General features: G+C 45.1%; 1 protein-coding gene across 1 annotated transcript in view; it reads left to right on the forward strand.

Annotated features, from left to right (window-relative positions):
• The window catches only part of SNX29 (sorting nexin 29), a 587,794-nt gene that overhangs the window by 133,327 nt on the left and 444,850 nt on the right, over positions 1-9,617 (forward strand). The window lies entirely within an intron of this gene.

The following is a 9,617-nucleotide window of genomic DNA, read 5'->3' on the forward strand; positions in this document are numbered from 1 at the left end:
AGGTTTTTTCCTGCAGGTCGTTTCTCTGTTGATCCCAGCTCCCAGTTCACATGCTGGATGGAGGTGGTCAGTGCCACCAAGTCCAGAGACTGCATATGCTTTGTTGTCATTGTTAAGTGCTGTTAAGTGGATTCCAGCTCTTAGGGAACCCATGTTACTCCTGCAGATGTGTCTCCGTATGCTGTGTTTTCTGTTCTGTCCTTCCTTGATCCCTTTCTCTGTTAAAAAATGGCACATTCCCTTCCTTTTACATCTCAGAGATTGTTCTGTGTTGGTGCACACAGGCTACTGTCTTATTTTTTAGTGGCTCAGAGTATTTAATTGACTTCCTCTAAGTTAATTTAATCAGCCCATCATGCATTTGTCATTAGTGGAATGGCGCAGTGGCGAACATCTGTGTTTGCTGTTTTGTTCCTGGGTGAGACTGTGCTGAGGCAGAGAATTGGCTCCATGCTTCTCTCTCAGCTTCTGGTCATGGAAGATGATCCCTGGAGTTCCTTGACTTCCAGTTGCTGTTGAGTTGATTTTTTTACTTGTAGTGACTCCGTGCTCCTTAGGCCTTCTTAAGCCATTGCCTTTATGGGTAAATATAAAGGTAAAACTTTTACCAGGTCTTTCTCCCATGGAGTTATGCGGTGAGTTTGAACCAACAGTCTTTTGGGTAGCAGCTGACCACTTAAGTGTTGCCCCACTCCACATCTCTAACTCCATCTTCCTTATTTGTTATTGACCTTGTTTGTGCCTCTCCTCACTCAGATTGGATTAGTATTCACTGTATTGCAGACGCCCATGCTAATATCCATTGAAACATCTTCAGAGTCCCTATTTCTGAGCAAGGTCAGTTGGAGATTCCAACATATCTTTTAGAGGGGATTTGATTCAACTCAGAATAGGGACAGAGCCAGTGAAGGTTTCCAGAAACCTGTGCAGGCCTGCTGTTGCCCACCTGTATCCACCATATGTACCATTCAGCTTATGACTCTTTGATAGTGTTGCAGGTGAAATAAGGTGTTTCAGAGTAATCTCCATTTCTCTAACAGTGTATCTTCATTTAAGAGCTCTTTTTATTTCACAAGTCATCATGGTATTGTTAATAATAGCAACACGCTGAAAGCAACCTTAGTGCTTACCTGGGGGTAGACTGATTAAATGGATATTAGGGTAGTCAGACAATGAAATACTCCGAGCTTCTTAGAAAAAAAAAAAAGAAAAAGAAGATGCTGGGCTTGTCTACATCAACCCAGCAATCTCCAAGATGTATCCCAGCACAGTAGAAATAAAGTTCCAATTTTTTTGGAAGAAAGCAAACTCCAAATATCCCATCTACCTCAAGACATCTAAGCTTACTAGTTTTCCTACATGTGGACGGTTTTATTTAAAACATGTACTTAGAGTTTGTAGCACTTTCTTCTAGTCAGCTCTCTCCAGTGTTTATTACTGAAAAAAGCTGTTATTGTTTCCAGGTAGTCCTTATTGTAAGCATTTTTAAAATATCTGCATGTATAATTTCCCAAAGTTAATGTACTTTATTGGAGTTCCCAAGTATTGCAATCCCAAGTGCTACATGCTTGCTGGAAGGTTGGTTCAGGCCCACCCAGAGGCACTTCAGAAGACAGACCTGAAAAGTCCATGGAGCAGTGTCGACAGTAAATTCAAACTCATTGCTGGTCAGTTGGAACCAGCTCTTAGCTGACCCTCTGGTGGGTTTTTGGAGGCTGTAAATGGCATCGGTGGAGGTTTTCCCCATCTTCCCCCAGAGTCACAGGTGGATTCAGATTAGCAGAGAGGTACCACATTTGGGCTAACTCCATAGGGAATACACCGCCAGAGTTCCCAGAATCAACACTATACCATATTAAGTATGAAATTATTCATTCCTAGCTCTTAGGGCATTTGAACTGTTTTTAGTGTCTCCCCCTTGGTATAAGTAAAATAAACAGTCTGCTGTAATTCTCTAAGAAAGACGACAGAAACCCTTGGCGAGTGTATAAAATCCCTGTTAACTAACACTAGGGGCTACTGTGTTTTGTGGCAATGGGCAGAGGAGCCCAGACTCATGTCAATTCCCAGCAGGGCCTCCCACCTTGGATTTGGCAGACAGTGTGAGCAGCACTAATGAGACTATTGTAAACCTGTAATCAAAAGTTGGCACAAAAAGCCTGTATTTCATTTCCATTCTCTGAGCTTCTCTATTTTCTTCTCATTTTAAAATGACATCTCTAGGGGATCAGAGACAGCAGATACTATAAATACAGCACTAGGTCCTGCGGTGGGCATTTTCTTCCCCGGCCCACCATGTCATCTGGCCACTTGACGGTTCTGTGGCATAATGGCATTCAGTGGTTTTTTTTTTAAGTTTGAGATCTATTGTGCCTCTGATTCTGTGTCATCAAAGAACCATACTTTCTGGAATTTTATGTACGGTACTGGGACTCAGTTGAGGCTGGAGACTCCATTGCTTGGAAATTGTGTGTTCCTGGGTGAATTGCTGGGTGAATTGTGTGTGTGTCCTTGTCTCTGCAATGGAGAGGTTAATGCTGCTTTCCCCACTCACGGGGAGTAAGTGTGAGAAAGGCAGGAGGCACGGGACCCAGACGAGCTCATTTACATGTGTTGTTTAATAAGTGTACTTTCAAATATGATCATCCTTGGAAAATTTTTCCCATGAATGAGGAGGGAATAATAAAAATTTCTTAACCAAGTGTTTTTAGAAATCGAACTCTCCCTGTTTAAACAGTTAACAAGTTCCAGGTGCCTGGGAGTTTGCAATCCACAGGTACCAGAACTGCTGTGCCAAACAGGTGAGGGCTTCACAAGAGGATGCTAATACAGCAGCTGATTGGTAAGTTTTGAGCGGTTTGGTGGCTGGCTTGGTCACATAGAGCATCGCCTCTGCAACCTGTTGGAAATTCTTCCTGCTTCTGCCTGGAAAGAGGCAGCTGTTGGTATTGTTGGGCAGTGGGCCTGCCCAGCTTGGTGGTGGTGTTGTAGGGGCTGGGGATGCTGTATCTAACTGGGGACAGCTGAGATAGCTCTGGTGGTGTAGGGTATAGCGTGCTATACTTCTAACCAAAAGATGGGCAGTTTCAATCCACTAGGTACTCCACAAATAAAGAGTGTGGGGCCAGTTGAGTAAAGCTGTGGCGCTCTGGTGGCCTAGTGGCAAGATGCTGCACTGCAATCTGAGAGGCACGTGGTTCAAGGCCACCAGCTTATCTGGGGAGAAAGATGGGCAATCTCCTCCCTTATGATTAACTGTCTCTGAAAGCCTGCCAGAGGGTCAGCTATGGGTCTGTCCTGACATGACAGTACACAACAACAGGTACACTGGAGAAAGTTGAACCATCCTCCCCTGTTACGATTTACAGCCTCAGAAACCTACGGTAGAGTTGTCAGAGGTCAGAATACATACTATGAAAGTGGGGCTTTTTAAGAGAGCGTGTCTGCAGTTTCAGTAAAGGGCTCGGGTGGTGTAGTTCATTCCATACCAGGCTGCTAACTAAAAGGTTGGTAGTTTGAATCCACCAAATGTTCCAAAAGAGAAAGATAGATAGTCTCCTCCTAAAGAATTCATGTTCTGAGACCTAGTGGAGGTTTGCAATGAGTGTAACAGACTTGACCTTAGTGGTACAGTTGAGATGGGACAGCAAAGCATCACAGGTTGGAATGTGAGGCGTGCGTGTGTGCACGTGCTGGGTCCACCCTGTTCCCAGGCTTAGCCTGTCAGGTTGTACATTTCATGCGTTTAGCCTTGTGTACGAACACAGACCTGACTTCAGACGGTTGAAGTCAGGTCAGGACTTCATTGTTTGCTGGCTGTGTGACGTTAGGCAAATGAACTTTTGTGAATTTCATTTTCTTAGTTACGAAGTTCGGAGAGAGTACAGCTGGAGTGCTCTTTGGTGGCAGGGATGATGAGGCTTCACCTGACACGCTTTGAATATGTTCCTAGGAGGGGCTATTCCTTAGAGAAGCACATGATGCTGGGAAGAGTAGAGGGTTTGAGAAGGAGAGGAAGACCCTCGACCTGGTGTATTGAGTTGATGAGTGCTGCAATGGGCTCTTGTGTGTCAGGAGTATGAGGATGGCGCAGGACAGGACTGGGTTCCGATCTTTAGTTCATAGGGTCACTATGAGTAGTACTCGACTCAACGGCACCTAAAAACAACAAGAAGTTAGGAAATTAAGAGTATTATCTACCACATAGAGTCATTGCACAGATGAAATGAGTGGAGGCCATTGCTGAATGTTAAATATCCATGTTGTTTTTCTTTAATACAACAATTACATCACTGTGAAACTTGGCCAAATTAAAAGGTATTTTTTAACAGCAGTGCTGGAAAAATAATTAAGAGCTACGATATTTCAGACACAGAAAAAGGAAATCCTTTTTTGGTCTAAGTATTCTGATACCTCACTTATCCATGCCTGTTTACTTTGAGTATATAGTTGTAAAACTGAAACATCACTGAGCAAATTCAGTGTTTGGTTACATATTTCCTTTGCCCCACAGCTGCCTCTCCTGCTGCCACGGCTCGGCAAAGAGCAAGGTCTTGTCGCTCGCCCCGCGTGCCTGGCTCCAAGCAGCGGCTAGATCTTGACAGGGAAGTGTTGTAATTAGTAGTATCTCAGGTTATGTAAGTCGCAAGCCCTAAATAATTTATTGCCTTACTTCCTGTTGAGTTAAGAAGACTCAAGCCAGGAGACAGATGTTGAAAGCAAAGAAGACACCAATTTACACAAAAAATGCCTTCGGGGGAAGCCAGTGAGCAGTGCTGTTGGATCGTTGTGCAGACAGTTCCTGATTTTGTGCATTGTACTAGTTATCTCTTGCTGGGTAACAAATGACCCCAAACTTGGCAGCCCAAAGCAATAAACACGTTCATGATCTACAGTCTCCGCAGGTCAGAACCCTGGGAACGACTGACCAGAGAAGTTCTGACTCAGGGTTGAAGCCCCCACTGACCAGACTGTACTTATCTGAAGGTTGACCGGGAACTATTCTCAAACTCCTTCATGTGGAGATTGGCAGGAGGCATCTGTTCCTTGCCAGGCAGGTTTCTCGATAAGGCTAGTTCCAACACAGCAGCTGGCGTCTCCAGACTGAGTAAACTAAGAGCAAGGGAAAGCATATATGTGATGAAATAAGTCGTTTTTGAGGTGCCCCTTTATTTTGTTCGTTGGAAAAATAACTGGAGAGATTTTCCCCTAAGCCTGAAAGAGTTATCTTGGCCCAGCATTTCTATCCCAAGAGAGTTTACTGCTTTGGTCCAGGTTTATTGACATTGTTCCTGGTTTGATAGTATTTCTCTATTCCTGAGATGTAACCCGAAGTGATTGCTTGGTTGTCTGCAGGGATTGGTCACTAGGCCATGGAAATGATATGTCCGTAGCCTGTGTTATTGTTACTAAGTGTTGTCGAGTTGAGTACGACTCATAGTGACCTTATGAACAATAGGATGTTATCCTGTGCCATCCATCCTCACACTTCCTGACACATTAGAGCCTATTGTGGCGGCAGCAATATATCTGGTCAAGGGTCTCCCTCTCCTTCACCAACCCTCTACCTTTCCTAGCATCATGTCCCTCTCCAAGGAACAGCCTCTCCTCACAACGTGCCCTTTGTATGTATGAAGCCTCGTCATCCTTGTCTCCAAAGAGCACTCTGGCTGCACCTTCTCCAAGACATAACTTGTGCAGATTATGTAAATTAAGGGTTTGTGGCCTACTGAGTGGGGATTGGTCAGTTTGTGGCCCAGTTGGAAGGATCATGCCTTGGAATTGAGAAAGAGTTGTATAAATGTGTAATCAACCTCAGACGGGTGCTAGGGATGGAAAAGCAGGAAGACAAGAAGGAAGAAGCAGAAAGAAGCAGTGGGGAGAGGAGAGGAACAGCAGGGAGAAAGGAGGGAAGGGAGCTAACTGAGCTGTAATGCAGGTCAGAGGCTGGAACACTGGGGATGGCAGCAGACTCGGAAGGGACCCCGCAGCAGAGCTGATGGTGATGGTGCTGAAGGCAAGAGGCTTGTCCGGAGGTGACCAGTAGGAAGCTGGTCTTGAAGGGATGGAGAAGAAGCCTGTCCTCAGAGCCAGGAGGCGTCTGTTCTCATGGGGCCAGAAGAGATTCGTTCTCAAGGAGCTGAGAGGAGCCCTGTTTAACTGAGAGTGGCTGAGAGAGATGTCTTGCATTGAAGAAGGAAGATTTTACCTACGCTTCCTGACCCTGAGTTGTAGGTGTTCGTCTTGACCCCAGATCATCATATCCTGTTTCTTCTTTTATCAACACTTAATTCTAAGTGGTATCTGTGGGGGTTTTGTGGCTACTGCAATGGATTCTTGAACACAAGAGAGAAAAAGTTTTGTGGGTGGAACTGCTGGTGTCAGAAAGAAGGCTGATGGTGGAGGTGATGTCTGATCTCCACCACACGTCACTCAGCTCCAGCCTGATCCCAATCATCATTTCCATAGAAGAGAGACAAATTCCTGTTGCTGCTATTTTTACAGCTTCCAAGATGGACCCTAATCTTGGACGTGAGGTTTCTTCATTGGTACTGTGTTCTGTTATTGCACCGATCAACCCGCGACTGTGTGGGAGGGAACGGCACAGGATATATTATTGATGAGGTGAAGATTATTGGGGGCTGTCTTGAAGGCTGGCTCCCACATTGAGCAGACTGGCATTTCTCATTGGGAATTTATTGATTTAATTTTTTAAAAATTTTTTTCTTTTTTTCCCTATAATTATATTTTATTAATTTTCATAAACATTTACAGAGATTTTGGGCTTCCACTCATTCATTGTTGCACTATTCTCTCTACCCTCCTCCCAGTTTGTTCTTGTCCAAATGCCACAGTGCTTGTCAAAGCCAGTTCTGATTAATCTTCTTTGTCAGTGTATCCTTTGCCATTCCCTATCACTCCTCCCTGAGAGAGACTTCACCCTGAGTCATAAGGAAAAGGGGACGGCGTATTCTCTTAGCTACTTCCTGCTGAAAAGGGACGCTGTGGGTTTCAGGGTGAAGATCTTCTCTCACTACTCTAAAGGGCCCCTTTGGCAGTAGGAAACACATAGACTATTATGGAGATTGATTTTGGAATTCAGATGCACTCTTATTGATTGTGCTTGGCTGTACATGTACATATCCTTGAAGATGTATCATGGGGGTGTTGCAACCTAGAAGACACAAATTTGACTAACAAGTTATAAGTACATGAGTCCAAAAATTATGGAAAAGTAAAAGAAAAGATTCTTTCATTGTTTTACAAACCCTCCCCCAGGTCCCCTCCACCATGTAGCCCTCGCTCTAGTCTCCTGTGATGACAGAAATACCCAGTTACATCTCTCTTTTAAACGGTTCTCTCCCTCCTCTGTTTCAGTGCAGTATACATTATTGAGCCCATCTTACTCAGTCTCTCCCCAACCCCAAGGACAGTCCCATTCTACAACAGTGGCATCATGTAATATTTGTCCTTTTGTGACTGGGATATTTCACTCAGCATAATGTTCTCCAGAGTCAACCATTTTGAATAATATTGCATGAGTTCCTTGTTTTTTAATGCAGCATAGTATTCCATTGTGCGAATATACCACAGCTTCTCTAGCCATTCGTTTGTTGATGGGCACTTAGGTTGTTTCCAACTCCTTGCTATTGTGAACAAAGCTGCAATAAACATGGGTGTGCATATATCTGCTTGGATGTCAGCTATGGTCTCTTCAGGGTATATTCCCAGTAGTGGAATTGCTGGGTCAAATGGTATCTCTATTTGCAACTTTTTGAGAAAGCGCCATACTGCTTTCCACAGGGGTTGCACCATTTTACACTCCCACCAACAGTGAATCAGGGTTCCAGTTTCTCCACAACCTCGCCAGCATTTGTTGCTTGCTGTTCTGTTAAATTTTGCTATTTTGACTGGGGTGAAATGATATCTCATAGTTGTTTTAATTTGCATCTCTCTTAGGGCTAGGGATTTTGAGCATTTCTTCATGTGTTTGTTAGCCATCTGAATGTCGTCTTCGAAAAATTTCTTTTTCTTGTATTTATTTATTTTTTTTTTTTTTTAACTGTTGCTCTTCTTTATTCTGGGAATATGGTTTGATGGAGATAGCCCGATGACCACCCCTATCATTTCATTATATCTTTCGGCCGCCATAGTTGTACCCTCGACGGTCATGGGACTAAGATGATACGATTCGAGTCCACGCCCACATTCTTGAGAGGATGTGCTGTGAACCAGGAGCTGCTGCTCCCGAAGGAGGCAGCACATTGTCAAAGTGAAGAAAGAGCCAGATCAACAGATCCTGATGATATAACTTAATCCTTCATCAGGTAGCTTTGGTGGCCTAGTGGGGAAGGGGTCGCACTTCCAACCCAAAGGCAAGCTGTTCTAATCCACCTGCTGTTTCATGGGAGAAAGATGGACAACAGTCTCTGAAAACCCACTCGAGGCTCAGCTAGGAATCAGTTCTGACTCCATGGCAATGAGTTTTGATGTTGTGTGTGTGGGGTGGTTTTGTTTTGGTGTTTTTTTTTTCTGTTCGTCATTTCACTTCAGGAAAGATCTCATCTTTCCTGAAGCTGTTTTATATCTAGTCTCTTCAACCATGAGTCAATAAATTCTCTTTTGTTAAAGTCAGCTTGTGACGGGCTTTCTCTCAGTTAAAACCGTAAGAGTTCTGACTGACCAGGCTTCCTTGTTTGGATATTAGGGATGAGGGTGAGTTATGTGTTCTCTGAGGTGAAGTAAAATTGCCCCTTCAATCAAAACTGTCAGGCCATGAAAGGATTTTCAGTTCATAGTGATTTGCCCAGGTAGAAAAAAGCATTCTTGAAGAGAAACCCACAAAGGCTTGTTTTACAAAGCGCTGCTCAAGGGCTTTTCCAAGATCTGCACTTGCCTATTACGCCTCTGTCACACTCTTCTCTCCTACTGGGGACTTCCGGTGCAGTGAAAAGGACGTATTGTTCCTGGTTCTGTGACCAGGGCCAATCACTTCAGCACTCTGGGCCACTGGTTGTCATCTGTCTAAACATTGAAAAGGACCCAGGGTCGTGTGGGTTGGGCTGGCGAGGCCCTGGACTTCCTGTTTCACGTGAGGTGTGTTGTGATTCCTGCTGGAGGGGAGGAGTTGCTGTGTCTGACCCTGCCCTTGGGGGCACAGTACAGCCATGACCATAGCCCCCTGGCCCTGCCACTTAGAAGCTTCTGAAATCTCACATCGCTCATCTGTAAAGTTGACACTGTGGGAAAAGATGTCATGCTGAGAAATATGGAGGGTCAGAGGGAGAGAGACAGGCTCTCAGGGAGATGGACCGACCCCGTGACTGTGTCCCAGCGTGGTGGCGAGTGTGGAGATGGACCGACCCTGTGACTGTGTCCCAGCATGGTGGCGAGTGTGGAGATGGACCGACCCCGTGACTTTCCCAGCGTGGTGACGAGTGAGGAGATGGACCGACCCCGTGACTGTGTCCCAGCGTGGTGGCGAGTGTGGAGATGGACTGACCCCGTGACTGTGTTCCAGTTTGGTGGCGAGTGGGGAGATGGACCGACCCCGTGACTGTGTCCCAGCGTGGTGGCGAGTGGGGAGATGGACCGACCCCGTGACTGTGTCCCAGCGT

The sequence above is a fragment of the Elephantulus edwardii genome, unplaced genomic scaffold, assembly GCF_000299155.1.
Source record: "Elephantulus edwardii isolate Elephantulus edwardi_28Jun2011 unplaced genomic scaffold, EleEdw1.0 scaffold00145, whole genome shotgun sequence".
Lineage (NCBI taxonomy): Eukaryota > Metazoa > Chordata > Mammalia > Macroscelidea > Macroscelididae > Elephantulus > Elephantulus edwardii.